Source organism: Chiloscyllium plagiosum, chromosome 1 (assembly GCF_004010195.1).
Source record: "Chiloscyllium plagiosum isolate BGI_BamShark_2017 chromosome 1, ASM401019v2, whole genome shotgun sequence".
Taxonomy (NCBI): Eukaryota; Metazoa; Chordata; class Chondrichthyes; order Orectolobiformes; family Hemiscylliidae; genus Chiloscyllium; species Chiloscyllium plagiosum.
In genome coordinates this window covers 27,728,222-27,750,971 of record NC_057710.1, presented here as the reverse complement: position 1 = coordinate 27,750,971, position 22,750 = coordinate 27,728,222, and the positions used below count along the sequence as shown (strand labels likewise).

At 47.5% G+C, this 22,750-nt stretch overlaps 1 long non-coding RNA gene across 1 annotated transcript; it reads right to left on the bottom strand.

The window, feature by feature from the left end:
- Positions 1-15,455: 15,455 nt before the first annotated feature.
- Positions 15,456-22,198, bottom strand: LOC122559536. The gene is made up of 3 exons (XR_006314456.1): positions 22,101-22,198; positions 18,828-19,011; positions 15,456-15,493 (listed from the first exon to the last, which is right to left on the bottom strand). It is a non-coding gene; the product is annotated as an uncharacterized LOC122559536 (long non-coding RNA).
- Positions 22,199-22,750: the final 552 nt, after the last annotated feature.

The following is a 22,750-nucleotide window of genomic DNA, read 5'->3' as shown; positions in this document are numbered from 1 at the left end:
ACATCATCAAAGACCCCTCCCACCCTGGTAAAATTATTTTCCAACCTCTTCAATCAGGCAGAAGATACAGAAGTTAAAACACGCGCACCAGCAGGTTCAGGAACAGCTTCTTCCCTGCTGTTGTTAGACTGCTAAATGGACTTCTCTAACTTCAAAGCTAATGTCAAAAACATTCTTGTCACTATGTCCCTCCATTTTTTTCAAAAAAAAGGGATCACTAGGAGTAGTGAACCTTTCACAGGAAGTTGCTCAATGGACCTCTCCCAGAAAATTGCTCTCTGTGGCATTGTAATCTTCTAGGCATCGCTCTGTCTAAGCACTCTATGATCTGTATGTCCTTATTTGCTATGACCTGCCTGTACAACACACAAAACAAAACTTTTCACTGGACTTATGTACATGTGACTACAATAAATCAAGTCAATCAGGTCAATCGGAAAGGTGTTGTGAAACTTGAAATGGGTCAGAAAAGATTTACAAGGATGTTGCCAGGGTTGGAGGATTTGAGCTACAGGGAGAGGCTGAACAGGCTGGGACTGTTTTCCCTGGAGCGTCGGAGGTTGAGGGGTGATCTTATAGAGGTTTACAAAATTATGAGGGGCATGGATAGGGTAAATAGGCAAAGTCTTTTCCCTGAGGTCAGGGAGTCCAGGACTAGAGGGCATAGGTTTAGGGTGAGAGGGTTTCCATGCTGTACATCTCTATGACTCTAAGTATCACACCAGCATTTCAAGCATATAATGCAAGTTGACACTTTGACACATGACCTTCTTTTGGAATATGTCAAAACTAGACCTCAACCGCTCTCTCAAGCGTATGTAGAGAAAAATACTTTGAAGATGAGGCAGAGGAATTCTCCCCTTGTCCTGGCCAAGCTGAATCTCTGAACCAGCACCAGTAAGAATTCACCTGGTCGTTATTTCATTGTTGTTTGAGATGGCTGGGGAGGACAGGAGGAAGTGGTAAATGAATGGGCTTCTGTGTTTCCTACAATATAACTGGCTGCCTTTTCTGCCAGCATCATTACTGAGGGTTGGGCCATGGTTTCCGATTGAATTGGTCTATGTTTATGGATAAAGTGGTGCAGTGGGTTGCTGATGTTTTCTGCAAATCAGCTGACCAGGAGGCTCTCCCACACTTACTGCCTGCCGTCAGGTATATCGGAAGGATTTACAGGATAAAAATCGAACTGTTTGGTCACATTACAAACCCCTAACTGGGGCAACAAGTCCGAGTGTGGGATGCAACGCAGAGCTCCTGTTCCAGAGGTAGGGAATGCTACCACTGTGCCACAAAACATTTCTGCACGGCAACAGTGTTTTGGGATATTCTGAAGCTTGTATACCTTTCTTGTAAAAATTAGAATTTCTACAGTCTTACTTTACAGACGCTGTAAGCAAGGGTATCAAGGGGAAGCAACAAATGTTGGAGATCACAGCAGGTCAGACAGTATTCATGGGGAGAGAGCAAACTAACATTGAGTCGAGGCAGAAGTGGGTACTGCTGATGAAGGGCTTTTGCCCAAAATGTCGATTTTCCTATTCCTCGGACGCTGCCTGATCTGCTGTGCTTTTCCACCACCACTCTAGTCCTAACATTGAGTCTAGATGACTCACTTCATTTCAGGTCTGATGAAGAGTCATCTAAACTCAACATTAGCTCTCTCTCCAGGGATGCTCTCCATGTGATCTCCAGCATTTGTTGTTTTCCATACAGATCCAACATCTGCATTAATTTGCTCCTATTAAGGGTATCAAGGGAAATGGAGTTATGCCACAGATACAGCTGTGATCTTATTGAATGACAGTCCCGGCTCCTGTTCTTAAGTGAGTACTTCTGTGATTGTTCTGTTCCTTTCAGTTCCTGCACGTGCTAAACAAGGCATAGTTTCACAACCTGCTGCACACTATCTTCTGTGGGTCAAATGTTAAAACAAAATAGCAGAATCATTTCAAGCATGTGACCTTTCCTCAGTTACGAGCCAACGATCAGGTTCAATAAACCAAACTGTCACAGCAAAAAGGCAAGTATTTATTTATTTTGTGGAATTCCTCACATGTAAAATCCACTTTTTATGCACCAGATCTGCAGGGACCAATTCTGAATTAATAATAGCCTGAGATTGATCCCCAGTTACCATCAATAGCATTGAACAACATCTACTTGTAAAATGTCCCAGATGCACAGAGTTGTTCAGATGACACCTATTCATCAATACTCCAGATGATTAACTGCAAAAATGTTCGGATTAGAAAGTGAATCCTTTCCAAACTTAGCCAACATTAAGCAAACCGACACGAAGCCTCCATTGCATTTTAACAACGAGAGGTTGTCACTTTGTCCTTTACATGTTTCCATCACCCAGATTCACGGTATCATAGCCTTCTCAGGTTTTGTATGGAAAATTGGAGCAGACAGCAGATCACCTTTCATCTAATTGTGGTGAGGGTTTACTAAGCAGGCGATAAAACCCATCTGTACAGTACCACTGCCAGACAGACCTTTTGTTAGGTGGGTGGTGGGGAGGGTTAAGGACAAGGTGGGTGGTCAGTTCCTGTGTGGTGTCAGTCTGGAATCACACACACAGTTATAAGTGATGGTGGTACTGAACTCGTTGTATAGGCCAATGCTGTGGGTACATGGGTTCAAATCAGCTTCAGGAATTTAAATTAAATGAATAGAACCTTGAATCTCAGAAATAGTATCCATCATCAATTGCTGTAAACATCCATTCTTTCACTAATGCTCTTTAGGGAAGATAATCAGCCACCGTCACCTGGTCTGGCTTGCAGTGACTCCAGATCTACAGCAATGTTGGTTGGCGACTCTTAACTGCCCTCAGAGTAACCATCAAACCATTCAATTCTAAGTGTTGTGAAGACACCTTCATTACTGGCATGCTTTATGGGCTGATGTCTGCAAGATTGTGAAAATGGATTAATTTGAGGTATTGAGGAGATACCAGAATTGTATGGTGGCAGGGTGGCCCAGTGGTTAGCTCTGCTGCCTCACAGTGCCAGGGACACAGGTTCAATTCCACCCTTGGGTGATTATATCCAGCTGATCCAGTTTTCTCCCACAGTCCAAAGGTGTGCCAGTTAGGGGGATTAGCCATGGGATGGGGTGGCAAGGATGATTTCAGAGGATTGGAGTGGACTTGATGGGATGAATTGTTTCTTTCCACCCTGTAGGGATCCCATGATTCTTTCTTTCATTTAGTGCTATTTATTTTTAAAAATGCTGACTGGAAGTCACATGTCTGTGTTTATGGCTGTCAGGTAGTGGCTGATTTGCATTCTTTTGGAATTCAGTTAGGATTTGAAACTCACCTTTTTTAGCGTTCTGAGAAATTCTTGTAACAATCCATGTGAGCTACAAAGTCAAAACAGCTATTTCCCTAGAGGCATGGAGAGTGTGGATAGCCAAAGTCCCTTTCCCAGGGTAGGGAAGTCTAAAACAAAAAGGTATAGCTTTAAAGGTGAGAGAGGAAAGATTTAAAAGGGACCTGAAAGATGAGGGTGGTACATATATGGAATGAACTTCCAGAGGAAGTGGTAGAGGTGGGTACAGTTACAACATTTAAAAGACATTTAGACAGGTATATTAACAGGAAATGTTTAGAGGGACACCAGCGCGGGGAGGAGTGAGTCCCGGAGCAGGCACCGGCACGGAGGGGAATGAGTCCCGGAGCAGACACCGGCGCGGGGGGGAATGAGTCCCGGAGCAGACACCGGCGCGGGGAGGAGTGAGTCCCGGAGCAGACACCGGCGCGGGGGGGAATGAGTCCCGGAGCAGACACCGGCGCGGGGGGAATGAGTCCCGGAGCAGACACCGGCGCGGGGGGGAGTGAGTCCCGGAGCAGACACCGGCGCGAAGGGGAATGAGTCCCGGAGCAGACACCGGCGCGGAGGGGGGAAATGAGCTCCGGAGACACCGGCGCGGGGGGGAATGAGTCCCGGAGCAGACACCGGCGCGGAGGGGAATGAGTCCCGGAGCAGACACCGGCGCGGAGGGGAATGAGTCCCGGAGCAGACATCAGCGCGAAGGGGAATGAGTCCGAGTGCAGACACCAGCGCGGGGGGGAGTGTGTCCCGGAGCAGACACCGGCGCGGGGGGGAATGAGTCCCGGAGCAGACACCAGCACGGGGAGGAGTGAGTCCCGGAGCAGACAACGGCGCGGGGGGGAATGAGTCCCGGAACAGACCCCAGCGCGGGGGGGAATGAGTCCCGGAACAGACCCCAGCGCGGGGGGGAATGAGTCCCGGAGCAGACACCAGCGCGGAGGGGAATGGGTCCCGGCGCAGACACCGGCGCGGAGGGGAATGAGTCCCGGAGCAGACACCGACGCGAAGGGGAATGAGTCCCGGAGCAGACACCGGCGCGGAGGGGAATGAGTCCCGGAGCAGACACCGGCGCGGGTGGGAATGAGTCCCAGAGCAGACACCGGCGCGGGGGGGAGAGAGTCCCGGAGCAGACACCGGCGTGGAGGGGAATGAATCCCGGAGCAGACACCGGCGCGGAGAGGAATGGGTCCCGGCGCAGACACCGGCGCGGAGGGGAATGAGTCCTGAAGCAGACACCGGCGCGGGAGGGAATGAGTCCCGGAGCAGACACCAGCGCGGAGGGGAATGGGGGAATGAGTCCCGGAGCAGACACCGGCGCGGAGGGGAATGAGTCCCGGAGCAGACACCGGCGCGGAGGGGAATGAGTCCCGGAGCAGACACCGGCGCGGAGGGGAATGAGTCCCGGAGCAGACACCGGCGCGGAGGGGAATGAGTCCCGGAGCAGACACCGGCGCGGAGGGGAATGAGTCCCGGAGCAGACACCGGCGCGGAGGGGAATGAGTCCCGGAGCAGACACCGGCGCGGAGGGGAATGAGTCCCGGAGCAGACACCGGCGCGGAGGGGAATGAGTCCCGGAGCAGACACCGGCGCGGAGGGGAATGAGTCCCGGAGCAGACACCGGCGCGGAGGGGAATGAGTCCCGGAGCAGACACCGGCGCGGAGGGGAATGAGTCCCGGAGCAGACACCGGCGCGGAGGGGAATGAGTCCCGGAGCAGACACCGGCGCGGAGGGGAATGAGTCCCGGAGCAGACACCGGCGCGGAGGGGAATGAGTCCCGGAGCAGACACCGGCGCGGAGGGGAATGAGTCCCGGAGCAGACACCGGCGCGGAGGGGAATGAGTCCCGGAGCAGACACCGGCGCGGAGGGGAATGAGTCCCGGAGCAGACACCGGCGCGGAGGGGAATGAGTCCCGGAGCAGACACCGGCGCGGAGGGGAATGAGTCCCGGAGCAGACACCGGCGCGGAGGGGAATGAGTCCCGGAGCAGACACCGGCGCGGAGGGGAATGAGTCCCGGAGCAGACACCGGCGCGGAGGGGAATGAGTCCCGGAGCAGACACCGGCGCGGAGGGGAATGAGTCCCGGAGCAGACACCGGCGCGGAGGGGAATGAGTCCCGGAGCAGACACCGGCGCGGAGGGGAATGAGTCCCGGAGCAGACACCGGCGCGGAGGGGAATGAGTCCCGGAGCAGACACCGGCGCGGAGGGGAATGAGTCCCGGAGCAGACACCGGCGCGGAGGGGAATGAGTCCCGGAGCAGACACCGGCGCGGAGGGGAATGAGTCCCGGAGCAGACACCGGCGCGGAGGGGAATGAGTCCCGGAGCAGACACCGGCGCGGAGGGGAATGAGTCCCGGAGCAGACACCGGCGCGGAGGGGAATGAGTCCCGGAGCAGACACCGGCGCGGAGGGGAATGAGTCCCGGAGCAGACACCGGCGCGGAGGGGAATGAGTCCCGGAGCAGACACCGGCGCGGAGGGGAATGAGTCCCGGAGCAGACACCGGCGCGGAGGGGAATGAGTCCCGGAGCAGACACCGGCGCGGAGGGGAATGAGTCCCGGAGCAGACACCGGCGCGGAGGGGAATGAGTCCCGGAGCAGACACCGGCGCGGAGGGGAATGAGTCCCGGAGCAGACACCGGCGCGGAGGGGAATGAGTCCCGGAGCAGACACCGGCGCGGAGGGGAATGAGTCCCGGAGCAGACACCGGCGCGGAGGGGAATGAGTCCCGGAGCAGACACCGGCGCGGAGGGGAATGAGTCCCGGAGCAGACACCGGCGCGGAGGGGAATGAGTCCCGGAGCAGACACCGGCGCGGAGGGGAATGAGTCCCGGAGCAGACACCGGCGCGGAGGGGAATGAGTCCCGGAGCAGACACCGGCGCGGAGGGGAATGAGTCCCGGAGCAGACACCGGCGCGGAGGGGAATGAGTCCCGGAGCAGACACCGGCGCGGAGGGGAATGAGTCCCGGAGCAGACACCGGCGCGGAGGGGAATGAGTCCCGGAGCAGACACCGGCGCGGAGGGGAATGAGTCCCGGAGCAGACACCGGCGCGGAGGGGAATGAGTCCCGGAGCAGACACCGGCGCGGAGGGGAATGAGTCCCGGAGCAGACACCGGCGCGGAGGGGAATGAGTCCCGGAGCAGACACCGGCGCGGAGGGGAATGAGTCCCGGAGCAGACACCGGCGCGGAGGGGAATGAGTCCCGGAGCAGACACCGGCGCGGAGGGGAATGAGTCCCGGAGCAGACACCGGCGCGGAGGGGAATGAGTCCCGGAGCAGACACCGGCGCGGAGGGGAATGAGTCCCGGAGCAGACACCGGCGCGGAGGGGAATGAGTCCCGGAGCAGACACCGGCGCGGAGGGGAATGAGTCCCGGAGCAGACACCGGCGCGGAGGGGAATGAGTCCCGGAGCAGACACCGGCGCGGAGGGGAATGAGTCCCGGAGCAGACACCGGCGCGGAGGGGAATGAGTCCCAGTGCAGACACCGGCGCGGGTGGGGAGTGAGTCCCGGTGCAGACACCGGCGCGGGGGGAAGTGAGTCCCGGAGCAGACACCGGCGCGGGGGGGAGTGAGTCCCGGAGCAGACATCGGCGCGGGGGGGAGTGAGTCCCGGAGCAGACATCGGCACGGTGGGGAGTGTGTCCCGGAGCAGACACCGGCGCGGGGAGGAGTTAGTCCTGGAGCAGACACCGACGTGGAGGGGAATGAGTCCCGGAGCAGACACCGGCACGAGTGGGGGGGCGTGAGTCCCGGAGCAGACACCGGCACGGGGGGAGTGAATCCCGGAGTGTTCACCCGTGCAGGGAGGGGGTGGGGGAGTGGATCCCAGAGCAGAGACCGGCGAGGGGAGGAGTGGGTCCTGGAGCAGACACTGGCGTGGGGGAGTGGTGGGGGGAGCGTGGGTCCTGGAGTGGTCACTATTGGAGTGGAGACGTTTGTTGGCCTGGGGGCTGGCACAAGCAGTCAGACTGATGAAGGGCTTTTGCCCGAAACGTCGATTTTACTGCTCCTTGGATGCTGCCTGAACTGCTGTGCTCTTCCAGCACCACTATCCAGAATCTGATTTCCAGCATCTGCAGCCATTGTTTTTACCATGTGTGGAAGCCCCTGCGCTGACCTACTGCACTGTCATATTTATTTGTAAATTGTTTATCCGACCGTAATGTCTATCCTTTTAACTATGTTATATTTTGAACTTATTCTGTGAATCACTGTAAAGTAATGCAACTACTTTTCTTATTTTTATTCCTGTGTTTGTATCTGAGATTTTTACCAGCGTCCTTTGTACCTGAGACGGTGCTATAAGTGGTGACATTGTAAACTTTTCACTGTATTCCTGTACTGGAATATACATAATGATAAAGGATATGCATTTATAAGGATGGTTTTAATCTAAATAATGGAGGCCAGGGATGAAATATGGGAAAATATGATATTTCAAAGTACAGAAGTTCAGTTTATAGGTTCCTATGAGATATTTAATTCTTCTGAACTCCACTGAATATAATCCTAACAGATTGAACCTCTCGTCATATATCAGTCTCACTTTCTCAGGAATCAGGTTTGTAAATTCTGGAAAAGCTCTCTTAGACGGGGAAAGTAACAAATAAAACTCCTCTATTCAAGAATGGAGAGAGGCAAAACCGGGAAATTATATGTTTGGTAGCTTTATGTTTGTCATGGGGAAGCTGTTAGAAATGATCATTGAAGAGATTATAGCTGTGCGCTTAGAAACACTCAAGGTAATTGGGGAGAGTCATCATGGTTTCATGAAAGTAACATCATACTTAACCAATTTATTGAGCTTTTTGAAGTAAAATGCTGCCAATAATTGGGAGTCTGTAAATGTACTACACGTGGACTTTGAGAAGATATTTGAGAAGGCGCAATATCAAATGCTGACGTAGAAAATAAAAGCTCATGGTACTGTATTAGATTAGTTACAGTGTGGAAACAGGCCCTTCGGCCCAACAAGTCCACGCTGACGCGCAACCCACCCAGACCCATTCACCTATATTTACCCCTTCACTTAACACTACGGGCAATTTAGCATGTCCAATTCACCTAACCTGCACATTTTTTTGGATTGTGGGAGGAAACCTGAGCACCCGGAGGAAACCCACGCAGACACGGGGAGAATGTGCAAACTCCACACAGTCAGTTGCCTGAGGCGGGAATTGAACCTGGATCTCTGGCGCTGTGAGGCAGCAGTGCTAACCACTGTGCCACTGTGCCGCCCACATATTGGGATGAATTGAAGATTGGCCAGCTGGCAGAAAACAGTAAGTATGCATGAATGGCTATGATTGGCAGGATGTATTAAGTGAAGCCTTATGAGGTAGGAGAAAGTGAGGTCTGCAGATGCTGGAGATCAGAGCTGAAAATGTGTTGCTGGAAAAGCGCAGCAGGTCAGGCAGCATCCAGGGAACAGGAGAATCGACGTTTCGGGCATAAGCCCTTCTTCAGGAAGGTAGGCCATTTGGCCCATCTAGTCTTCTCCACCATTCAATGAGATCATGAGATCTGATAATAATCCATTCCACTTTCTTGCCTTATCCCCATAACCTCTAATTCCTTTGTTGATTAAACATCTTTCTGTCTTAGCCTTGAGTATACTTAACAACCCAGCCTCCACAACCCATGAGACCATAAGATATGGGAGATCAATAAGGTTAATTATTAGGCTATTCAGTTATTCCAAACTGCTCCACCATTTGATCAAGGCTGATATATTTCTCAGTCCAATCTCCAATCTTCTCTCACTAACCTTGTATCCCCTTACTAATCAAGATCGTATCTATCTCTGCCCTAAAGCCATCTGCAGTGTAGAATTCCACAAACTGACTACTCTCTGGAAGGAACAGTAACCTCCTCATCCCTGACTAAATGGGAAAGCCCTTGCCGAGGTTCTGCCCTCTGATCTTTGAGGAAGGAGAAACAACCTTTCTGAAAGCTAGTCTGTCAGGTCCTCGTAGAAACTTATATTTCAATAAGGTCTCCTCTCATTCTTCTAAACCTCAGTGTGTACAAACCCAGCCTACCCAATGCCTCTTCAAAACAAAACCCTCCATACCTGGAATCAACCTTCCCTGGCCTACCTCAAATGCCAGTCTCTCTAAGAGAAACAAAACTCTTCAGTCGTTCAGAGTAGTTTGACTCGTGCTTCGTGTGGTATTAGTGAGACTTCTCTATTTTTACTCTACCTTTCAAAGGCTAAAAGTTCATTTTTCTTCACTATTACCTGCTGACGTTAGATGCTCGCTTTTCCTGATTCCTGTAAGAGAGTTTCCAAATCCTTCGGTGCCGCGGTCTTTCCCCATTTCAATAGCTTTCATCTGTGATGGGCTTCTACCTTTTATACTTTAAATCAGGGGCTTCAATGACAGGAGCAAAGCTGGCTAAATTCACAAATGACAAGAAGGAAAATAGGAAGGTTTTTTGTGAGGAAGTCATAAAGAAGTTGCAGGTGGATATACACAGGTAAAAATGAGTGGACAGGAGTCTGGCTGATGGAGCACAATGTGGGAAAATCTGAAGTCGTTCACTTTGGCAGGAAGAATGAAAAAGCAGAGTATTACTTAAACGGAGAAAGTGCAGAATTCCAAAGCACAGAGAGCTTTAAGTGTTTAAATGCAAGGGTTATAAAGAGGTAGTAAACAGGTGTAGCACATAATCAAGAATGGTAATGGCTTGCAATCCTTAATTATGCACATAACATTAAAGATGCTTTCTTCAGTTATATGGAGCATTGCTGAGATCACATCTTGAAAATTGTGCACAGGATGTAGGTTTGATTGCTGAGCTGGGAGGGTCATTTCCAGAAGTTTTGTCAGCCTACTAGGTAACATCTTCAGTGAGCCTCAGGCGAAGCAGTGTACATGATTCCTGCTTTCTATTTATATGTTTGGGTTTTTTTGAGTTGATGATGTTATTTCTTGCACAGACTGTAACAAGCACTACATTGGACAAACAAGCAGAAAACTAGCCACCAGGATACATGAACACCAACTAGCCATAAAACAACATGACCCTCTCTCACTAGTATCCTTACATACAGATAAGGAAGGACACCACTTCGACTGGGACAACACATCTATCTTGGACAAGTCAAACAGAGAATTCCTAGAAGTATGGCATTCCAACCAGAACTCTATCAACAAACACATCGAGTTAGACCCCATCTACCACCCCCTGAGAAAAAGAACAGGAAATGACATCACCACAGGAAATAACATCAACCCAAAGAAACCCAAACATATAAATAGAAAGCAGGAATTTTCAGTAGTGCTTCACCTGAGGCCCACTGAAGATGTTACCTAGTAGGGTGACAAAACATCTGGAAATGACCCTCCCAGCTCAGCAAGCAAACCTACATCCAGAATCTCAACCTGAGCTATAAATCTTCTCAAAACTCGCTTATATTATGCACAGTTTGGTCTCCTTACAGAAGACAAGATATAACTGGAGGTGATCAGAGGACGTTCACTTGATAACACCTGGAATGAATGGATTATTTTATGAGGAAAGATTGGACAAGCTGGACTTGTTTCCCACTGGAGTTAAGGAAAGTGAAGGGGGTGCCTTTATGGAAGTGTATGAGATCCTGAATGGTTTTGACAAGGTGGTGTTTTCTCTTGTGAGTCAGTCCAGAACTGTGAGGTACGGTTTTAAAATTAAGCATTGCCTTTTAAAGACAGAGTTGAGAAGTATTTTGTTTCTGTTAGTTGGTTGTAATTTTATGCCATCATTCAGACTGTTTATAATGCTGCCAGTCTCAGTGGTTACAGTTCGACTGCTGGAAAGATTGTGAACTGTAGGACACGGACATAAAGTGACTGGCAAAAGAAGTAAAAGCCAAATGGGGAAAAGCATTTGCACATGGATTGTTGTGACCAACTGCAAGGGACAGATTCAATTATGGTCCTTGATAGGGAATTGCAGAAGCACCTGATGGGACAGAGTTAGTAAGGCAACAGGGAAAAGGGTGGGCAGTGGGACTAGCTAAACTGCTCTTATGGAGAGTTAGAATTGGTTAGACAGTCCTAATGGGCCCTTCCTGTGCCTTCAAATTTCTATGATTCTCACACAACAGTTCCAAGTCATCACAGGTCCTGGTGCTTGGTAGCAAAGCCCACATCCTATGACACAGAAACCCTCTGGCTCTCCCCATGCTACTAACAAGCTCTTCTACTTGTTTAATGGCTGTTGGAGGTGAGCAGCTGAACATAGGAACATATGAATCAGGAGCAGGAGTAGGCCATTCAGCCCCTCGTGCCTGCTCTGCCATTCAATGGTGGGCGGCACGATTGGCACTGCTGCCTCACAGCACCTGAGACCCGGGTTCAATTCCTGCCTCAGGCGACTCTCTGTGTGGAGTTTGCACATTCTCCCCGTGTCTGCGTGGGTTTCCTCCGGGTGCTCCGGTTTCCTCCCACAATCCAAAAATTAGATTAGGTGGATTGGCTATGCTAAATTTCCCGTAGTGTTATGTGAAGGGGTAAATGTAGGCGAATGGGTCTGGGTGGGTTACGCTTTGGCAGGTCAGTGTGGACTTGTTGGGGCGAAAGGCCTGTTTCCACACTGTAACTAATCTAATAAGAACTTGGCTGATCTGATTGTAACCTCATTTATGCACCACCCCTTCTAACTCCTTGCGTAAGGAGAATTGATCTGCCTCTGCTTTAAAAATATTCAAGGTCCACCTCCTTTTCAGGAAGAGTGTTCCAAAAAGTCATGACCTTCTGAAAAGAAAAGAATTTGCCTCATCTTTGTTCTAAATGGGTAAACCCTGATTTTTAAACAGTGACACATCATTCTAGTTTCTTTGATAAGAGGTAAGAGCCTCACCAGGTCAATCCTGTACAGACCCTCACTCTCCCCTCACTCTTCTCATTCCAGAAGATGACTAGACAACTGACACTGTCTCCAGGGGTACCATTTTGAAAAGATAGCCTCACCCCCCCCCCCAACGGGGATCCTTAGAAATCCCAGCATCCAGAGCGTCATTATAATTCTACGCTTTTTTTTCCAAAAGACCATTTATTCACAACTATAGCATAAAACAGAAATACCTTCAACATTGCCACTTTCGAGATATAAGGTCAGTGGTGTTCAACTAGTTATCTGAGTAGATTAGATTAGATTAGATTAGATTACAGTGTGGAAACAAGCCCTTCGGCCCAACAAGTCCACACCGACCCGCCGAAGCGAAACCCACCCATACCCCTACATTTACCCCTTACCTAACACTACGGGCAATTTAGTATGGCCAATTCACCTGACCTGCACATCTTTGGACTGTGGGAGGAAACCGGAGCACCCGGAGGAAACCCACGCAGACACAGGGAGAACGTGCAAACTCCACACAGTCAGTCGCCTGAGGCGGGAATTGAACCCGGGTCTCTGGTGCTGTGAGGCAGCAGTGCTAACCACTGTGCCACCGTGCAGCCCAAACAGGTAGGTTTTTTTTTGCAACTTTTGAAATCAAGAGGGATATTTATTTGCTTGGACAGATGGAAGTAATCTGAAACAATGAGAATCAGACGTAAATAGAAACAGTGATACAGTTTCTGGTAAATTCTTTCCTCTCTAGCTAAAGTGACTGAGAGATGGAGAAAATAATGTCACAACATAGACATGATCTGTTTTATGGTTGCTTATTCTAATGATACACGTATGCTCTCTTTTCCCAAATGCTATTTTTAAGATTGGACTTTGATTGGTTTAATGATTTAAATTAAATTAGCTATGAATGTCGCAGACACCTAACAACTTACTCTACATTGTCCAATTCTGCTATTCCCTGCAGAATGTGAACAGATGGAGGTAATTCGACCTTTTCACATCTGTGCTGCCATTCAGTCAGACCATGGCTGATCTCTATTTCTAATCCTTTTATCCAAATTTAATCAAACCCCATGATAACCCTGCCCAACAGAATTCACTTCACCTGACAAAGGGGCAGCACTCCAAAAGCTTGTGATTTCCAATCAACCTGTCGGACTATAACTTGGTGTCATGTGACTTATGACTTTGTCCATCTCAGCCCAACACCGGCACCTCCACACTAACAGAATCCGTTTAGGAAAATTCAATTGACCTAACATTCTCAGGTTCTGTGCAGTTCTGGAGTCCAGATTTTAGGAAGGATGTTGCAGGGCCCACTTGTGGTGCAGTGGTAGTGTCTCTACCCCTGGATCAAGAGACCCAGATTCAAGTCCCACCTCCTCTTTATTTGACCATACAAATGGCAATGACATTACAACCAAGTCTATTGCTCTTCTGACATGAATAAAACAAATGATGGTGGATTCTGGAAATCTAAAACAAACCTCCCAAAGTGGTGCAGAAACTCAGCAGATCGGGCAGCTTCTGTGGAGAAAGAAACACAGAGATGGTTTGTGTCCAGTTTTCAACTGACAATTACAATTATTTTACCACCTGAATGACCTTGGGGCCTTATTTATAAAACTATGGATACTGACACCAGAGAAGGTGTTCACCTGTCCCAAGGAGATTGTGCCTACTTGGGGTGGCACAGTGGTTAGCACTGCTGCCTCACAGTGCCAGGGACCTGGGTTCAAGACCCACCCTCGGGTGACTGTCTGTGTGGCGTTTACACGTTCTGTGTCTGTATGGGTTTCTTCTGGATGCTCTAGTTTCCTCCCACAATCCAAAGATATACAGGTCAGGTGAATTGGCCATGCTAAATTGCCTGAAGTGTTAGGTGTGTTAGTCAGGGGTAAATATAGGATACAGGAATGGGTCTGGATGGGTTACTCTTCGCAGGGTCGGTGTGGACTTGTTGGGCCGAAGGGCCTGTTTCCATATTGTAAGAAATCTAATCTCTGCAGAACAACTGAAAACTAATGCTGTCTGCATGGCCGTACATTCTCCTACATGACTCAGTATGGGCCATGTGAACCTGTTATTGTTGTTTTTGTTTTAAAAGTGTAATAATTATTGATTGTAAAATGTTGAGAATTTAATTTACTGTTAATGTGTTCAAAATCAAAAGTGGTTTTGATGCAGTAAATTGTTTCCATGGCAGGAGGGTCAGCATGGTCAATGTAAGCTGACTAACCAAGAAATCCAGAGAGAAATAAGGAGAAATGTATGTATGGAGGAGTGATTCTTTTAAAGAAAATTGTCAAGTTGCTATGATCTGGCATGTGGGGTCTGAAAGGTAGTGCAATCTGATTCACTAGTCACATTCAAAAGAGAATTGGATGTATACTTGAATTGAAGACATTTACTGGGCTATGGACAAAGAATGAGTCAGTGAGGATAAAAGGTTAGCTCTTTTAAAGAGCTGACTGGCCTTCTCCCGTACTGAATGATCCTGTAATGAACAGTTTGATCATGCCGGCCTGACTGCTCCAGACTGCAAGACAGCAGCCAACCCAGCGACTGTCTTCCTTGGAGCATTATTGTCCCAAAGGCTCTAGGCAGCACCCAGTGACACCCACAGGTGCTGAGCTCACCTCCGGCCCCATTCAGGACTTTGTATGTTCAAATAACAATGCATCAGTGACGCAGGTGCAGCCTAGTATCAGAACTGGAAATTGTACCCTGGTTGAATATCCAATCCCCTGTACTGTTCATTTGTGGAGCGTTTTTGGAAAGAGTAATTTGTACAATTTCTGACTTCATGAGGGTGTGACTTAATGTAAAGTGGTCCCAGTGCAGCAATAGACATAAATATTCATTCTGAATATTAACCATATTAATGTTTAATTATTTAAATAATTAACTTTTTTCTCATTTCTTCTTGATGGAAAGCTCAATATCTCCTGAACATAATTTCTTGGATGAACCTCATACCTTTCCCTTGTCTTTTGCATGTCTTAAGTGAGAAGGTATTGCCCTTGAGGAGCTGAACACGTACTCTCGGGTGATCTTTCCATAAACTGAGCACTGAGGGAGACCTTTACTTTTGGAGCTGATGAGGTAGTTATCAGATGGCTGAGGGGCCAGCCACTCAGACTTTGTCATTGGGGCAGATGATCCTCCTGCTCAGATTTTGTAATCAATCTGCTCAGATACATCGCTACATACCTCTGGAGCAGGTGGGATTTGGTGGCAGGTGTCCTGGCCCAGAAACAAAAACAGAAGTTGCTGGAAAAGTTCAGCAAGTCTGGCAATATCTGTGAAGAGAAATCAGAGTTAGCGTTTCAGGTCCAGTGACCCTTCCCCAGAACTGGACCTGCCACTGCCTGCCCCAATCCTCCTATTTATAATGAGTTTAATTGCCTGTTAACGTGATACGAGATGAACCACTCATGAGCATTAATAGGATGAGGCACTTGGCTTAATAGCAAGATGCACTTCAATGCATGATAGCAATAGACAACTTATATATTTGCTGCTTATGAGTAATTGGAATGACTATCAGGAATCAGATAAATCTCAACTGACCCTGTTGGGATTCAGAACAGGACTGCGTCTCCACTCAGGATTGTGTGACATTGCTCAATTGGGTGGGTTCAAATGCAATCTCCATCATTTACCCTTTTACACCCATGATTTTACACAACATCTTCCCCAGAGAATTTTCCTGTGGTCTTCCAGTTCCTCAGTACTTAACACAGCTGGGCAGCACGGTAGCTCAGTGGTCAGCACTGCTAACTCACAGTGCCAGGACCCAGGTTCAGATTCCAGCCTTGGGTGACTGTCTGTGTGGAGCTTACATATTCTCCTCGTGTCTGTGTGGGTTTCCTCCAATGATCCAAAGATGTGAAGTTTAAGTGAATTAGCAATGCTAAATTGTTCAGAGATGTGTAGGTTAGGTGCATTGGTCAGGAATAAATGTAGAGTAATGGGGTTTGGTGGGATACTTTCGGAAGGTCAGTATGGGCATGTTGGACCGAAGGGCCTGATTTCACATTTAGGGGTTCTATTCCCTAGATACATGCTCCTTTTGTATAGAATATAACACATTAATATTCTGTCTGGAATATTCTCAACTCTGGCAGTGAGTGGTACTGGTGATCAGAGGTCACTTGTGCATTAATGGAATGGAATCTTTTTCTATTGATGAACTCTGCTGAATTGTGGAAAAGACCTCTCAGCGTGATATGTGTAAGGTCTATTGTATCCTGCATTTTTGGGTAAGCCAGCAACGTTTCAGAATCCTACTGCCCAGACTGTGATACTGACTGAATAACGAGATGAATTCATAGAGTCATAGAAACCAGCATAGAAACCAGACCCTTTGATACAACCAGCCTATTCAGCCTCTCCCTATAGCTCAAAACCTCCAACCCCGGCAACCCTTGTAAGTCTTTTCTGAACCCCTTCAAGTTTTAAAGCATCCTTCCCATAGGAGGAAAACCAGAATTGAATGCAATATTCCACAAGTGGCCTAACCGATGTCCTGTACAGCTGCAACATGACCTCCCAACCCTTATACAAAGAAAGCATACCAAATACCTTCTTCACTATCCTATCGACTTATCTACCTACTTTCAAAGAACCATCAACCTGCAGCCCAAAATCTTTTTGTTCAGCAACTTCCAGGACTAGAGGGTATAGATTTAGAGTGAGGGGGCAAATTTTAACATTTAAATTTAGACATAAGGGGGAACTTTTTCATGCAGAGGATGGTGTGTGTATAGAACGAGCTGCTAGAGGAAGTGGTGGAGGCCTGTACAGTTACAACATTTAAAAGGCATCTAGATGGATGTATGAATAGGAAGGGTTTTGAGGGATATGGGGCCAAGTGCTGGCGAATGGGACTAGATTAGGTTAGGATATCTGGTCAATATAGACGAGTTGGACTGAAGGGCCCGGTTCCATTCCATACATCTCAATGACTCTATAACTCTATGACCACCTTGAGCTGAGACTCCGACTGCCCTCCTTACCATTAAGTCCTTTCACTACCCTTTGGTGATGCTCACCATCCTGCTGCACAGTCCTCCTATTCAGGCAATGGTGGTGTTGACCATTTCTTTCCCCTACTTCCTGCAGCATCCCTTGCCCTCCCCTTCACTACTGTCTCTCCCACTTTACTTATCGAGCTCATCCTCCTATAACTGTCCTTTTCCCCTCTTCGCCCCAGAATGCTGCCTACAATCTCCAGCATTGAACTCTCCACCTCCCTTCCCCAATAATGGTGCCTGATATACACTGTTTAACGTTCATTCCACTGGCACCCAGGCTTGAAGAGGGCATACTCCCCAGACTGTTAGACACCCCATCACAAAGTCCCCGTGACCAATATGGCACAATTAAAACCAAAACAAAACCTTCACACAATGCCCTTAACCAGTAAAACTTCAAAACTGCAAAACAAAACCCTAAGCAGCCGCGCTGTTACCTGGCTGACTGGACTAATGCTGTGCTTGTAAACATAGGAATAGAAGTAGGCCATTCAGCCCCTTGAGTATGTTCTGCCATTCAAAGAGATCGTGGTTGATCTGTGGCCCAACTCTAATTGTTGAAGACTTTAACCTTTTAAGTTATATAAAAAATAGGCCAAATTTGTATAATGTCTCCTCATGAAGTCCAGGTATCATTCTTGTAAACTTAATGAATAAAGCTCCCTCCACCCATTTGCAGGTTCTCCCAGGTTCTGCTATGGCCTAGTCAGTGTTCCTTAATCAGACAGCTGGACGCTGCAGAGAAACCCCGAAGGAGCGATTAAAAAACAAACTTGATTTGGAACGCAGAGCAGCGATTCTCCATTGTGATTCACCCTGGAAGTCTGTGACTACTGCTGCACTGTAAACAATACCCCTCCAAATTGCATCCATGTTTTCCCAAACCGAATGCACTCATCAATTGGTGAGCAGTGTAGGGAAGGCCATTTGACACCTGCAATTTAGGGCAGTTATGGTAACAAGCCCGAGGACCATGCCAAGTTTTCTGAACAATGCGTGGACTTCCAGCTGCTAATGCCTACTTCCTTCTACCTCCATGAAGCTTATATTCCCACCCATTTCCACTGGTCTTCTGACTTTAGCGGACCCTTCATTTTTGCATCACCCCATGCGGCACGATCTTTAGATGCCTCAACTCTGACAGTTTGTAACTTGGAAACCTTTGGAGAGGGGACTCCTGTGATGCTAGGCCAGAAGCCTGGATTCTTAGTGGTGTCGGTGAGGTGGTGATGGCAGAACTAGGGTCGCCAGGGGCATAGGCGTTGTCATTGCTGTTCCTGGAGCAGGATTCCTTGAGAACATTGCAGATGCCCTGAAGCTGTGCTTGAGAACCAGTTTGAACAGAAAGCGAACTCTTATTGAAGTTACTTATATTTGTAACTCAAAATGGTGCTGGATTGGGATGACAAAACACTTTTCCCTGTACCTTTAAGATATATGTGGCAATAAATAAATCATTCATTCATCATTGATTCACTACGTTTTTAACCTCCCACCCCCCCACCCTTCCTCTGTGCTTCAAAAACCTTCCGTAAACCTAATTTCTGACCAAGCTTTGTCTTTTTCCATTCTGTGGCATCTATTCGCTTATACTTACTGCTCCCTTTAAAAATGTCAGGTGGTTTCCACATGATGTCGGTGGTTTTCACACAGGATGAATGAGTTGTACACGCAGATTATAATCTGGAGCTCTGGTTAGTAATGATAGAGGCTCAAATGTGTGTGTGTTTCTCTCTCTCTCTATCACATGGTTGGCAAGGAATATCTCCTGTTCTTGTCATCTGCCAATAGATGGTTGGAAAGTTTAAGAAATTAATTCTCAACTGGTTTGGCCACAAAGTGAATACCATCTCCTTAGCCCTCAAGTCCTAGAGTGGGATTTTATCCTGGAGATTTTGTTTCAGAGACAGGGACCCTGCACACAAGACTTCCATAGAAGTTATTGTAGGACTTACAGTGAAGGAACACATTAAGAGAAGACATATACCTCAGTCAAATCATTACACCAATACAATGTGTAAATTGCACTACTTGAAAGAAAGAAGACCTGAAATGAAACTTTCACTGAATGCTCAAGGTATAGCAAACTAATTCAAACATCCGATCATTTAAATATTTACATGATGAATTTAAGGTTCACTTACAAGTTGAAGTCAAGTGATAAGTCTAATCACACTCTCACCACCTGGATTAAAACCTCTGCAGTTACTAATGATATTCTCTTCTCTAACCCCAGCCTGGGTGCCTCAGGAAAACCACGTTTTCCCTTAAACATCATTGAGAAACTGTTACTCTTTTTGATTAAGACACCGCAAATTCAAGTCTAGTTTTATTTTCTAATTTTCTGGAATGCTACTATCTGGGGGCTAATGTCTGCTTGCATTTCAGCTGTAGACCTGGGTTTGCATACAATCCAGATTCACAGCTTCAGTGCAAAAATTGGCTTGGAAATTCTCAATCCAGTCTGAAGATAGAATGGCACTAATTCCACTTTGAGTTGCTACAGGCTGGTCGATATCAGGCTAGGAAAGAAAGGTGTTACATTGGGCATTAATCACAGGTGGGGCTTGAGATTTGATGCCAGGTTCTTAGGACCCAGGGTCCATGTGATTTTCCTATCGTGTGCCCTATGTGAGAGCGCTTACACGTAGCACTGCCTAAAAAAAAATGAGAAACATCCCATTCCCTGACACGGTTACGGCAAGTTTTAATGGTTAAACAACCCTTGCAATTTCTTTGCATCTACCTCACTGCTATCCTCCCCATGGACTGTCATTTAAGCTGCACTGCTGAACAGGCAAGATGACCACTGGCCAAATACTGGCGTGGTCTTTGTTTCCATATGCTGCTGTCGACAATGGAGAGAATGAGGAAACCTCCAGGCCAAGCTGATAGCAAAACCTTAGGGCCAGAAAGTCACTTTTAAACATTTGAAATTCCGAATCCTTTGGACCAACAGAACCAACGTGCCCACTATCTCAGTTTCAATAGGACTGTGCTGCTGGGATGGACTCTTGACCTTCGGTTCTCAGCATCTGTGCACAGACAAGGTGATCTTCCTCCAGCAGATGGCACTCGTGAGGTTGACATCTCCATCTCGGTTTTCATTGGTCATCAGCTCTAGCCTCCACACTGCCCTCTCCCCTGTCACTGGCTTTCTGACAGCCCTTCTGGCCCCAGCTCTGACCTGCGAGCCAACACCTTCCCCCCACCAACTCATACTCGAAGGTTTCCCTTAACCTATCCCTGAGAGTTTGTCAACCTGAAGGGGACCAATAGTGATGGACCTTGATTCCTCTCTTATCATCTTCTGCTGGAAATGCACCCTTTGGCGAATTCTTCGGTCGCTGCCTTTTGTGTAATCATGTGTACACTTCCTGTCGATGTTTTCTGAGTTTCCGGCAAAGAGTTTGGAGTGTTGCTTACACCCAAATGTAGGTTGTTGTTGTTACTTGGAACTCTTGATTGTGACTTCCATTCCCATCACCTAAGAGTTTAATAGATCCTGAAATTGGCAGAGCAGTGCCCTCAGTCTCAAACTCTTTTATAAAAGAGATGGAAGTCATGATTTGGAGGTGCTGGTGTTGGACTGGGGTAGAGAAAGTTAAAAATTGCACAGCACCAGGTTATAGTCCAACAGGTTTATTTGGAAGCACTAGCTTTCGGAGCACTGCCTCTTCATCAGGTGGTTGTCAACCACCTGATCAGGACAACCACCTGATAAAGAGGAGGCACTTCGAAAGCCTAGTGCTTCCAAATAAACCTGTTGGACTATAACCTGGTGTTGTGCAATGTTTAACTTTATAAAAGAGAATTTTCTTCTTCTTCAAATCCAGGTTTGCCAGGCAACCAAGGTGGTCAGAAAATGGTGAACTGTACAGTGTTTTAGCATGTGCTCCACCAGCTGGGGACCCCAGTCAGAAGCAGAAAGAGTCTTTATTTTTCTCTTTAGTGGATTGCTTTGGAATTGGTAGACTGCAGGCTAATGCAGTCAGTCAGAAAAACTGACTGCAACCGACATAACTCCACAGAGGCCGGTATTCTGTCACCAAGCCTCCCTTTACTTACACGTGGAGGGTCCTTGACACTGATTCAGTGCCCTCAGAGCCAGCTCCCAAAGTGACACAGAACCTCTGATACTCATGTCTATATCTGTCAGTCAGGATTCGATGATTAGATCAGATTAACAGCGCCAATCAGAGAACTCATATTCTATGACCTTATTAAAATCTATACAGCAACCTTTCCAGAAATCTCACGTATCAGATGGAATTGTACCTGATCATTTTGGTTACTCCTTGCACACTTGGCAGCATATGTCCTATTAGTCATTGAACGTCGTGTTCCTGAAGGGCTGTATTGGCACAGAGATGCAGTGACCCATTGTCTGATGTTCAATGCTAGCACGGCCACCTTGAGTAATAACCTGTTGAAATCAAAACGTTTCAACATTCTCAAAAATTGTGGGGCATCCTGAATCTCAACTCATCATTCAATGACCGTTTAAACTTAAGCCATAGGAATATAGGGAGTTGAAATAATCTCTGTGCCTGCTTTATTAAAAAGGGTAGCTGTCCTTGTCGGATAAACAGCTAAAATGTCTTTGTTAAAGGAGATGACACATTACTTTGCTTATTGCTAATAATTTATCTCAAACTAGAAAGTTCATTCATGTGGTACCTATACTGAAGTTCATTTTGCTGCAGGAACTGAGGTACTTCTGACTGAAGAGCTTCTCATATTGGGAATGCCATTCCCCCGTGATTTTTATTCTCTTGAGGATAATTGTGGGCTTGTCAATTAGCTTTGCGCGCAGATTCCAAATGCAGCTTATGTGACAGGAGTGCTGGAGAAGGAAAACTGATCCTACCTTTTTTCAGTGACTGCAGTGATTCATTAATGTAAGACAGCACAGCAACAGATGGATTTCAGAACCTAGGATCCAACATCTTTCATTTCTGCTGCAACCGAAATAGATTGTGTATTAATAGACGATTAATGAAATTACAGGGACATGTGGCTTTCAAGCATGTGACTTCTGAGCCTGTGATTATATTAGCATCAGTGAGAAATGAGCCACTTACAATGACACGCCTGGAATAGTCATCCATTCATGGCACTTAAATAGCTAACTAGCTACTTAATCATGGGCAATGTCAAAGGCTTGAGTAATCTGACAGTGCAGAAAAAAAAGAAATCAGAAGCTAGCAGAGAAAAATCATTTTATTGACAGCTCTGTCAAACAGAGCCGTGGAATTATAGAGGGTTAGATCCTACAGCAGACTGGGTGGGCAGTTAGGGGGTCAATTGGTGGAGTCAAGGTCAGACTGTTCCGAATCTTGAACCTGCCCTGAATGTGTCATCAGTGACTCACTCATCTGTGATTTTCATGACAGCAGCTAATTAAAGGCCTTGGAGAGAGGCTCACCATCCAATTTAGGACAGCAGGCAAACCCTTAAAGATAGAAGACTAGTTTCAAGGCTGGCTTGAAAGGATGAGCAGGTATGATTGGAAGTATT